Source organism: Montipora capricornis, chromosome 9 (genome assembly GCF_036669925.1).
Source record: "Montipora capricornis isolate CH-2021 chromosome 9, ASM3666992v2, whole genome shotgun sequence".
In the NCBI taxonomy this organism is placed as follows: Eukaryota; Metazoa; Cnidaria; class Anthozoa; order Scleractinia; family Acroporidae; genus Montipora; species Montipora capricornis.
Genome location: NC_090891.1, coordinates 48,802,307 through 48,812,306, shown reverse-complemented (window position 1 = coordinate 48,812,306; position 10,000 = coordinate 48,802,307). Strand labels below are relative to the sequence as shown.

The 10,000-nt window shown below is 42.6% G+C and overlaps 11 non-coding genes across 11 annotated transcripts; 2 read left to right on the top strand and 9 right to left on the bottom strand.

Moving 5' to 3' along the window:
• Window positions 1-1,214: 1,214 nt before the first annotated feature.
• Window positions 1,215-1,287, bottom strand: Trnaa-cgc (transfer RNA alanine (anticodon CGC)). Its single transcript has one exon. It is a non-coding gene; the product is annotated as a tRNA-Ala (tRNA).
• A 571-nt stretch (window positions 1,288-1,858) lies between these two features.
• Trnai-aau (transfer RNA isoleucine (anticodon AAU)) lies at window positions 1,859-1,931 on the bottom strand. Its single transcript has one exon. It is a non-coding gene; the product is annotated as a tRNA-Ile (tRNA).
• A 312-nt stretch (window positions 1,932-2,243) lies between these two features.
• On the bottom strand, window positions 2,244-2,316 carry Trnaa-ugc (transfer RNA alanine (anticodon UGC)). The gene has a single exon. It is a non-coding gene; the product is annotated as a tRNA-Ala (tRNA).
• Window positions 2,317-2,906: 590 nt separating this feature from the next.
• Trnai-aau (transfer RNA isoleucine (anticodon AAU)) lies at window positions 2,907-2,978 on the bottom strand. The gene has a single exon. It is a non-coding gene; the product is annotated as a tRNA-Ile (tRNA).
• Window positions 2,979-3,192: 214 nt separating this feature from the next.
• Window positions 3,193-3,266, top strand: Trnat-agu (transfer RNA threonine (anticodon AGU)). Its single transcript has one exon. It is a non-coding gene; the product is annotated as a tRNA-Thr (tRNA).
• A 448-nt stretch (window positions 3,267-3,714) lies between these two features.
• Trnaa-cgc (transfer RNA alanine (anticodon CGC)) lies at window positions 3,715-3,787 on the bottom strand. The gene has a single exon. It is a non-coding gene; the product is annotated as a tRNA-Ala (tRNA).
• Window positions 3,788-4,372: 585 nt separating this feature from the next.
• On the bottom strand, window positions 4,373-4,445 carry Trnai-aau (transfer RNA isoleucine (anticodon AAU)). The gene has a single exon. It is a non-coding gene; the product is annotated as a tRNA-Ile (tRNA).
• A 1,402-nt stretch (window positions 4,446-5,847) lies between these two features.
• Trnat-agu (transfer RNA threonine (anticodon AGU)) lies at window positions 5,848-5,921 on the top strand. The gene has a single exon. It is a non-coding gene; the product is annotated as a tRNA-Thr (tRNA).
• Window positions 5,922-6,359: 438 nt separating this feature from the next.
• On the bottom strand, window positions 6,360-6,432 carry Trnaa-cgc (transfer RNA alanine (anticodon CGC)). The gene has a single exon. It is a non-coding gene; the product is annotated as a tRNA-Ala (tRNA).
• Window positions 6,433-7,013: 581 nt separating this feature from the next.
• Trnai-gau (transfer RNA isoleucine (anticodon GAU)) lies at window positions 7,014-7,087 on the bottom strand. Its single transcript has one exon. It is a non-coding gene; the product is annotated as a tRNA-Ile (tRNA).
• Window positions 7,088-7,495: 408 nt separating this feature from the next.
• Trnai-gau (transfer RNA isoleucine (anticodon GAU)) lies at window positions 7,496-7,568 on the bottom strand. The gene has a single exon. It is a non-coding gene; the product is annotated as a tRNA-Ile (tRNA).
• Window positions 7,569-10,000: the final 2,432 nt, after the last annotated feature.

The following is a 10,000-nucleotide window of genomic DNA, read 5'->3' as shown; positions in this document are numbered from 1 at the left end:
CTTGTAATCGATACCATCGCTATGCAATATAGAGTACCAGATAAGAAGTTAAATTCAAGCCCTTCGTGAAAGAGGTCGTGCCGCTACCAAGGATAAAAGATCTCTTGTTGGAAGGCGATCCTGTAAAAGACAAGGCAGTCTGTTTTTGTTGGCTGCCCAGCGTTTAGAATTTTAGCATTACGGCTTAAGTTTATCAGAATTATTTATTTCTGTTTTCCATATTTTCTTGCATTGTGCATCAAGGCCTTACTCACTTAGAGTAAGCTAATTGGCCCATTTTATGGATTGAAGGAATCTTTATTGCCATTGTTAATAATTATTTATGCAAAAGCCATTTAGGCTGGGTAAGCCATTTAGGCTGTGTAAGCCAATTAGGCTATGTAAGCCATTTAGGCTACGTAAGCCATTAAGGCGATGCTAATAACTCGGTTCCCGCATTCGCGGCTCTCTCGCAAATTACGCGCGTGTGTCTATAATTTTAGCCAACTTTGGCCTCTTTATGTGTGTGCTTTGTAATAGCCCGCGCAATTGAGGGCGGCGTGGATGCATTTACTCACACGAAGTGTGTTCTTGTTTCAGTGTTATACAGATACATTCAGTAAAGGGATCTGGTCCGACGCCAGGGAATTGGAGGATCCTGAAATGGTTGTTCTAGTTCAGTCCTCAAAGGCGTTGAAAAGGGCGCTCACGAAAGGAATCTCTACTACTACTACTATTCGTGAAGAGTTCAAGACCCATGCATCGCCATTTGCCGTTAACATTCAACAGTTAAGCATGCACAGCCTGAAATCTGGTGCAGCATCAAACTCATTAGACTCTGACCTGATTGACAAAAGGCGCTACATTTTAAGTGTCCAAGTCAGTGAAATTATAAAGAGCATTATGAAAAGTCCTGTCAGGGGACGAGGAGTAGTCTCGGCCTGACCCAGATTTCCTACATTTCCTCTACGAGGTTTTACGGTTAGGTTTTTTCTGGCCTCCCTGGCTCTTCTCGATAAAGGAAATTCTATCATTTTTTCTCAGTATTGTGTAAAGTATTTATTTGTAAGAAATAAACACGGTATGTTTTCGTTTACCGACCCACAACCAATAACTCAAGATCTTGCCTTGTCATGTTATTCCTCTTGGTTATGGGTTCAATAATTCTGTAGATAAGGGCATAATAGATTTTTTGCTTCTGAGGTATTTCGGTTGACTTCAGAATGGTGCAAGAGTGGAGGATCCGGGTATCGATCCCGGTACCTCCCGCATGCGAAGCGGGCGCTCTACCATTTGAGCTAATCCCCCGTTACTATAGTTATCCCCCTTTTAACGAAGACAGGGAAGATTGGTCAGCTCCAAATTGTTTTCAATGCGAGACATATCCAAGATGGTGCTAACCAACAAACTCTACAACCATCGGTACCAAACTTTGAGTCATCCGATTTCTGAACATCTCTAGTGCTTGCTCAGGCTATTATTGCAAGTCAAAGTTTCATCAGATGTCAATTATTGATCGGGGATTCAACAAATGCCATCAAGGCTCCTGGAAAAACACACTTACCTTTCGTGTTGATAAGCTGAAAAACTTTTCTGGAAAACTCTAGCTTGCACAATCTTGGGCCTCTACCGATCTCACAGCCAGGAATTCATGGTGACGACACCTTTCTCTAAGTACTCAATGTTAGTTAGATGAGGGCTACAGCTCCGACAAAACCCCAGTGACACGTTTTCGATAAAGTAAAGCACGAAAGGGCCGCCACTGGACTTAAGACCAGTACTTTTCACCTCTGAAGCAAAAATCATTCCACCAAACCAACAAGTCCAGAAAGAAAATTTCAAGACCAAACTCCCTCGGAACAAAAGATAGAGAAAGACTTGGTCCATGTGAGGTTCGAACTCACGACCTTGGCGTTATTAGCACCACGCTCTGCCGACTGAGCTAACGGACCGGGATACTCGGTACTCATAGCGTTTTTTCAACAACCGGTCTTATCTGATTTCGTGCTTAAGTGACGATTGTTGTAATAGAATTTAGTCTATTGAGGCATCTCAGTTAACAAAAGAATGAAGGGGGTATTTTCTAAAGAAACTGTGATGCTGCGTCGGTGGGGAAGCAGTATACAAAAATTTGGTTTTATCAACGGAGTTGATAATGTAAATTGGCCACCGTACAGAGATTCTATTAGCTTTTAGAATCTCTGTACGGTGGCCAGTTTACATTATCAACACCGTTGATAAAACTCAATTTCGGTTAACAAAAGTGGAGAATCCGGGTATCGATCCCGGTACTTCCCGCATGCAAAGCGGGCGCTCTACCATTTGAGCTAATCCTCCGTTACTATAATCAACTTAAAATGCACTGACCAAGAACCTTTTAAGGAAAAGAGGGAAGATTGGTCAGCTTCAAATTGTTTTTAATGCAAGACAGATCTAAGATGGTGCAAAAGAACAAACCCTGTAATCACCTGTGCCAAACTTAGAGTCGGCCGCTTTCTGAACATCTCTGGTGGTTATTCATGCCATCATTGCAAGTCAAGGTTTTATCAATATATCGATTGATCGGAAATTCAACTCATGCCATCAAGGCTGAGGGAAATACATACTTACCTTTTGTGTTGATGAACTCAAACATTCATCTTGTGAAAAGTTCTAGCTTGCAAAATGTTGGGCCTCTACCGATCTCACAGCCAAGAATTCCAGGCAACGACAACTCTCTCCAAGGACTCAATCTTAGTTTCGTGAAGGTAACAGCTCCGACAAAATCCCAGCGACACGTTTTCGATAAATTAAAGCACGAAAGGCCCGCCCCTGAACTTAAGACCGGCACTTTTCATCACCTAAGGCAGAATTACCCTACAAGACTAACAGGTAGAGAAAAAAATTTGAAGACCACACTCCCTCGGAACAAAAGATGGAAGAAGCCTTGGTCCATGTGAGGTTCGAACTCACGACTTGGCGTTATTAGCACCACGCTCTGCCGGCTGACCTAATGGGCCAGGTCACCTATGATATGATGCGTTCAGAAGGAATTGCAACTTTCAAGATGGCGGGGAGAAAAACGACACCAACCGGCCAATTCTTGTTTTCGTGCGATCGAGTTTCATGCGCCAATGTGGAGGGAACATAGATGCGTACGTACAAAAAAGGAAGCTTCTCTGTCAAACGAAATAAATGTTTTCGATTTCATTTTCATACACGCAATCTAAGCATGGCGCCGTAGCTCAGTTGGTTAGAGCGCCTGTCTAGTAAACAGGAGGTCATGGGTTCAAATCCCATCGGTGCCTTGAGATCAGTGTATCTTATATTGTCATGGTCTGGCTGCACTTTCTTGCAGTTGAGTAACACCATCTTTTTGGAGTCATTTCTTTCCTTGAGAGTTAACGAGTTTTTGAAAAACTGATCGTTCTTCGTTCTTCAATAGAGTTACATACATCATTTTACAGTTGTAGCCAAGTTTCCTAGCCCAAGAAAGGAAGCGAGGCTCCCGGTGAACCTGTTTTGATACAAACCTTTGTGTTTTTCTAATGTTTATGTAGACTAATAGGAATTACAGTAACACAATTTACGTGATAAAAGCAAAGAGGTCTGTATCAATACAAGGTCAGCGGCAGCCTCGCAGCCATTCATAGCCTAGGTCACTGAGCAAACAACTGTAAAATGACCTATTGCCGATTGCTGTAATAGATTTTTTGCTTCTGAGGTATTTCGGTTGACTTCAGAATGGTGCAAGAGTGGAGGATCCGGGTATCGATCCCGGTACCTCCCGCATGCGAAGCGGGCGCTCTACCATTTGAGCTAATCCCCTGTTACTATAGTCCATTTATAAGGCACACCAACAACCTTTTAACGAAGACAGGGAAGATTGGTCAGCTCCAAATTGTTTTCAATGCGAGACATATCCAAGATGGTGCTAACCAACAAACTTTACAACCACCGGTGCCAAACTTAGAGTCATCCGATTTCTGAACATCTCTAGTGCTTGCTCAGGCTATTATTGCAAGACAAAGTTTCATCAGATGTCAATTATTGATCGGGCATTCAACAAAAGCCATCAAGGCTCCTGGAAAAACACACTTACCTTTCGTGTTGATAAGCTGAAAAACTTTTCTGGAAAACTCTAGCTTGCACAATCTTGGGCCTCTACCGATCTCACAGCCAGGAATTCATGGTGACGACACCTTTCTCTAAGTACTGAATGTTTGTTAGATGAGGGCTACAGCTCCGACAAAACCCCAGTGACACGTTTTCGATAAAGTAAAGCACGAAAGGGCCGCCACTGGACTTAAGACCAGGACTTTTCACCTCTTAAGCGAGAATATTTCCACCAAACCAAGTCAAGAAAGAAAATTTCAAGATCAAACTCCCTCGGAACAAAAGATAGAGAAAGACTTGGTCCATGTGAGGTTCGAACTCACGACCTTGGCGTTATTAGCACCACGCTCTGCCGACTGAGCTAACGGACCAGGTTACTCGGTACTCATAGCGTTTTTTGAACAACCGGTCTTATCTGATTTCGTGCTTAAGTGACGATTGTTGTAATAGAATTTAGTCTATTGAGGCATATCGGTTAACAAAAGAATGAAGGGGGTAGTTTCTAAAGAAACTGTGATGCTGCGTCGGTGGAGAAGCAGTATACAAAAATTTGGTTTTATCAACGGAGTTGATAATGTAAATTGGCCACCGTACAGAGATTCTATTAGCTTTTAGAATCTCTGTACGGTGGCCAGTTTACATTATCAACACCGTTGATAAAACTCAATTTCGGTTAACAAAAGTGGAGAATCCGGGTATCGATCCCGGTACTTCCCGCATGCAAAGCGGGCGCTCTACCATTTGAGCTAATCCCCCGTTACTATAATCAACTTAAAATGCACTGAGCAAGAACCTTTTAGGGAAAAGAGGGAAGATTGGTCAGCTTCAAATTGTTTTTAATGCAAGACAGATCTAAGATGGTGCAAAAGAACAAACCCTGTAACCACCTGTGCCAAACTTAGAGTCGGCCGCTTTCTGAACATCTCTATTGCTTGCTCAGGCTATTATTGCAACTCAAAGTTTCATCAGACGTCAATTATTGATCGGGGATTCAACAAATGTCGTCAAGGCTCCTGAAAAATCACACTTACCTTTCGTGTTGAACTCTTAACGAAAAGAGGGAAGTTTGGTCAGCTTTAAATTGATTTTAATGCAAGACAGATCTAAGATGGTGCAAAAGAACAAACCCTGTAACCACCTGTGCCAAACTAAGAGTCGGCCGCTTTCTGAACATCTCTGGTGGTTATTTATGCCATCATTGCAAGTCAAGGTTTTATCAATATATCGATTGATCGGGGATTCAACAAATGCCATCAAGGCTGAGGGAAATACACACTCACCTTTTGTGTTGATGAACTCAAACATTCATCTTGTGAAAAGTTCTAGCTTGCAAAATGTTGGGCCTCTACCGATCTCACAGCCAAGGATTCCAGGCGACGACAACTCTCTCCAAGGTCTCAATCTTAGTTTCGTGAAGGTAACAGCTCCGACAAAATCCCAGCGACACGTTTTCGATAAATTAAAGCACGAAAGGGCTGCCCCTGAACTTAAGACCGGCACTTTTCATCACCTAAGGCAGAATTACCCTACAAGACTAGCAGGTAGAGAAAAAAAATTTGAAGACCACACTCCCTCGGAACAAAAGATGGAGGAAGCCTTGGTCCATGTGAGGCTCTAACTCAAAACGACACCAACCGGCCAATTCTTGTCTTCGTGCGATCGAGTTTCATGCGCCAATGTGGAGGGAACATAGATGCGTACGTACAAAAGAAGCTTCTGTGTCAAACGAAATAAATGTTATCGATTTTATTTTCAAACACGCAATCTAAGCATGGCGCCGTAGCTCAGTTGGTTAGAGCGCCTGTCTAGTAAACAGGAGGTCATGGGTTCAAATCCCATCGGTGCCTTGAGATCAGTGTATCTTATATTGTCATGGATTGGTTGCACTTTCTTGCAGTTGAGTAACACCATCTCTTTGGAGTGATTTCTTTCCTTGAGAGTTAACGAGTTTTTGAAAAACTGATCGTTCTTCGTTCTTCAATAGAGCATTTTACAGTTGTAGCCACGTTTCCTAGCCCAAGAATGGGAGCGAGGCTCCCGGTGAACCTGCTTTGATACAAACATTTGTGCTCTTTTAATGTTAATGTAGAGCAATTGGAATTACAATAACACGATTTACGTGATAAAAGCAGTGAGGTCTGTATCAATACAAGGTCAGCGGCAGCCTCGCAGCCATTCATAGCCTAGGTCACTGAGCAAACAACTGTAAAATGACCTATTGCCGATTGCTGTAATAGATTTTTTGCTTCTGAGGTATTTCGGTTGACTTCAGAATGGTGCAAGAGTGGAGGATCCGGGTATCGATCCCGGTACCTCCCGCATGCGAAGCGGACGCTCTACCATTTGAGCTAATCCCCCGTTACTATAGCGTAATTATAAGGCACACCAATAACCTTTTAGCAAAGACAGGAAAGATTGGTCAGCTCCAAATTGTTTTCAATGCGAGACATATCCAAGATGGTGCTAACCAACAATGTCTACAACCATCGGTACCAAACTTAGAGTCATCCGATTTCTGAACATCTCTAGTGCTTGCTCAGGCTATTAGTGCAAGACAAAGTTTCATCAGATGTCAATTATTGATCGGGCATTCAACAAATGCCGTCAAGGCTCCTGGAAAAACACACTTACCTTTCGTGTTGATAAACTGAAAAAGTCTTCTGGAAAACTCTAGCTTGCACAATCTTGGGCCTCTACCGATCTCACAGCCAGGAATTCACGATGACGACACCTTTCTCTAAGTACTCAATGTTAGTTTGATGAGGGTTACAGCTCCGACAAAATTCCAGCGACACGTTTTCGATAAAGTAAAGCACGAAAGGTTCGCCACTGGACCGGTACTTTTCACCTCTTAAGCGAGAATCATTCCACCAAACCAACAAGTCTAGAAAGAAAATTTCAAGACCAAACTCCCACGGAACAAACTGATAGAGAAAGACTTGGTCCATGTGAGGTTCGAACTCACGACCTCGTCGTTATCAGCACCACGCTCTGCCGACTGAGCTATGGACCAGGTTACTGATTACTGGTGACGATTGTTGTAATATAATTTAGCCCTTTATTGCTTTTCGGTTAACAAAAGAATGAAGGGTATAGTTTCTAAAGAAACTGTGGTGCTGCGTCGGTGGGGAAGCAGTATACAAATGGTTTTTATCAAGGGAGTTGATAATTCTTGTTTTCGTGCGATCAGAATTAAGGGAGGGAAATACCTCCTTTCTCTAATACTATGTTAGTTTGATGAAGGTTATAGCTCCGACAAAATCCCAGCGACACGTTTTCGATAAAGTAAAGCACGAAAGGGCCGCTACTGGACTTAAGATCGATACTTTCACCTCTTAAGCGGGAATCACATCACCAAACCAACAGGTCCAGAAAGAAAATTCGAAGACCACACTCTCGGAACAAAAGACGGAAAAAGACTTGGTCCATGTGAGGTTCGAACTCACGACCTTGGCGTTATCAGCACCACGCTCTGCCGACTGAGCTAATGGACCAGGATACTTTGTACTCATTGCGTTTTCGTTCTAATTCAGGAGGAATTTTAACTTCCAAGCTGGCGGTCGCGTTTCAAAAGCCAAGCTAGAGGGAACAAGCATGCATACGTACAAAAACAATTGCTTTGTGGAACTAGACTGCGAGCAGTCCCTTCGTAAATTAGTCGAGCGTCCTGCTTTTCTGAGACAGTCGTGTTTTGTCACGCAAACAAATAAAATGACCAGGGAGGCTTGAGAAGAGGAGAAAAAGAACTGTAACCGACGCGTTCAACGGGAAATTCCGATTGTACCGCTAACAATGGAAAGCTGTCAGACTCATTTGACGAGATAATTACATAATTACTATTGAAAGAACGATGTGTCAAAGAATATTTGCTGACCAAGTGAATATGACTACCGCGGTAGATTCAGGGCCTCTGTACACGACCCCGGGTTGAGTCACCTCGGTGGATAACTTTTTACAGTCAAATGTTTGTAAGCGTTTACATGAAAACACTAGTCATACTGGATCAGCCCCCCTTGCCGGGTAACCCTTTTCGAGACTCAATTTGACCTGGATAGAAGGGTTGAAATTTCTTCATATAAACATCATTTGAACGTCACTCTTTTTTCGGTTCAGCGTTCTTGTCCAAGCGCAGCCTGTAGCAAAATGGCGGAGGCGAGAAGGCACGAAGAGAGTGTGGAAAAAATAACGTCAACTTGGCAGTGGTAAAATGGCTGATAACGTTAACACAATATCGATGATTCTGATGATTGCATGGTTCGTCCGCCATTTTCTTTTCTGACAAGTAGCTACCAGCCATTTCAACCGAGACGAAAAGGAACTGACCCGGGTCAGCCGAGATCGACCCAACCTTCACCCAGACCGGGCTCGTGTAAACGTAAAATTAGACGCTGAACTGAGCCGGGTCGCTGTCTATCCTGGGCTCGTGTAAAGCGGCCCTCAGAGCTCCTCAGATTACTCTGTCCCAGGACAAGTTGCATTCCTAGACAGGATTTGAACCCGAAGCACCCAATTTGAGGAAATGTTTTTATCCACTTAACGACTAAGCAGCAACAAATATCCATGTTAGGTCATATTAGAATAGAATCCAAAACTATTCCTATTTTTTTCTGGATTGGCTGTTATCGTCAATTTAGATTACTCTGTCCCAGGGCTTGTGGTAACAGATGAAAAGAAAAAAGGTAAAGTTGCATTCCTGGACAGGATTTGAACCGGGAGCACCGTGACCTACTTAGAAGAAAATGTTCTTAATCAATCCTGACAATTGTACCGACTATTTACCATCTCTAATTAGTATATATAAATAAATGCTGAATAGTGGTCAAGTCTTGTGCTTGATTTTAAAATGGTTACCGGTAGCTTTCTCTTGAGGTTAGGTAACCGACATTTTCTCTTGTTTAAACTTGTTTCTTAGCGAGTGATAATACACATTTACAGCGGCATTCGAAAAAACAGAAAATATTGACATATTTTAAAAAATGTGATAGTCTAGTGGTTAATTGAAAGGGTTATTAATCGAGCATTTCCAGGTTCGAATCCTGCGACTTCAGGCATGCATTGGGGTTCGCTAGCGCTGGAACACCAATTGAGGACACTGTAAACTGAAATTAACAATGAAAAGCAAATCAAGTTAAATGCGCTTATTCAGAGGTCGAGGATGGGTTGTTCTGTTGCTAAATTAGGCTAATGTACAATTGTCAGGAACTGGGGGAAAGTAAATATTGTTGTCAGCTTTAATGCAGTTTGAAGAAGACGACCGTTGTTCGCTTATTGACGACAATTCGTCACATCGTATCTTTTATAATTCCGCTTCGGAATCTGTAATCACCTCTGGAAAAAAGTAAATGAAGAGACGACTACACCAGAGAGAAAGGCACAGCGGGAAGTTTGTCATTGATCTGGTCCGAGTTTTTGTCAATCCGATCCGGTCCGATCCGGTCCGATCCTGATTTTGCCAACGGCCGTCTTTCTCGCAGCCCTATGGGCCAATCAAAAAGCTTAGAAGGAGCACGCGCAGATACGAGCTAGGACTTCTAATCCTATACCAGCATGACAAGTATGACTAGTATATGGTGTTGTAAGCGGTTGTGAGTCACTTGTCTACGGCTTCCGTGAAGGGCCTGTTGGGTTGCCATGATTTCATGCGCTGTTAGTAGGGCTCTTCTTGACTCCATGATTGTGAATTTATAATTATAGAGAAAGTGGCTGAGAGGGCTATGTCACATTATATCAGGGTATTTAGGGGAAATCTTAAGTTGATCACGCGTTTAAAGCTCGAAAATGGTAATGTGGAATTCCTATACTGATGAAATTAGCCTTGCATCACAAACAAGATGATTATGAGCAAAAACTACCTTTATCTATGCGATTTGCCGTAAACTTAAAAAACGGTCGTACTACACTTTTTTTCAAGATTACTCAAACGCAA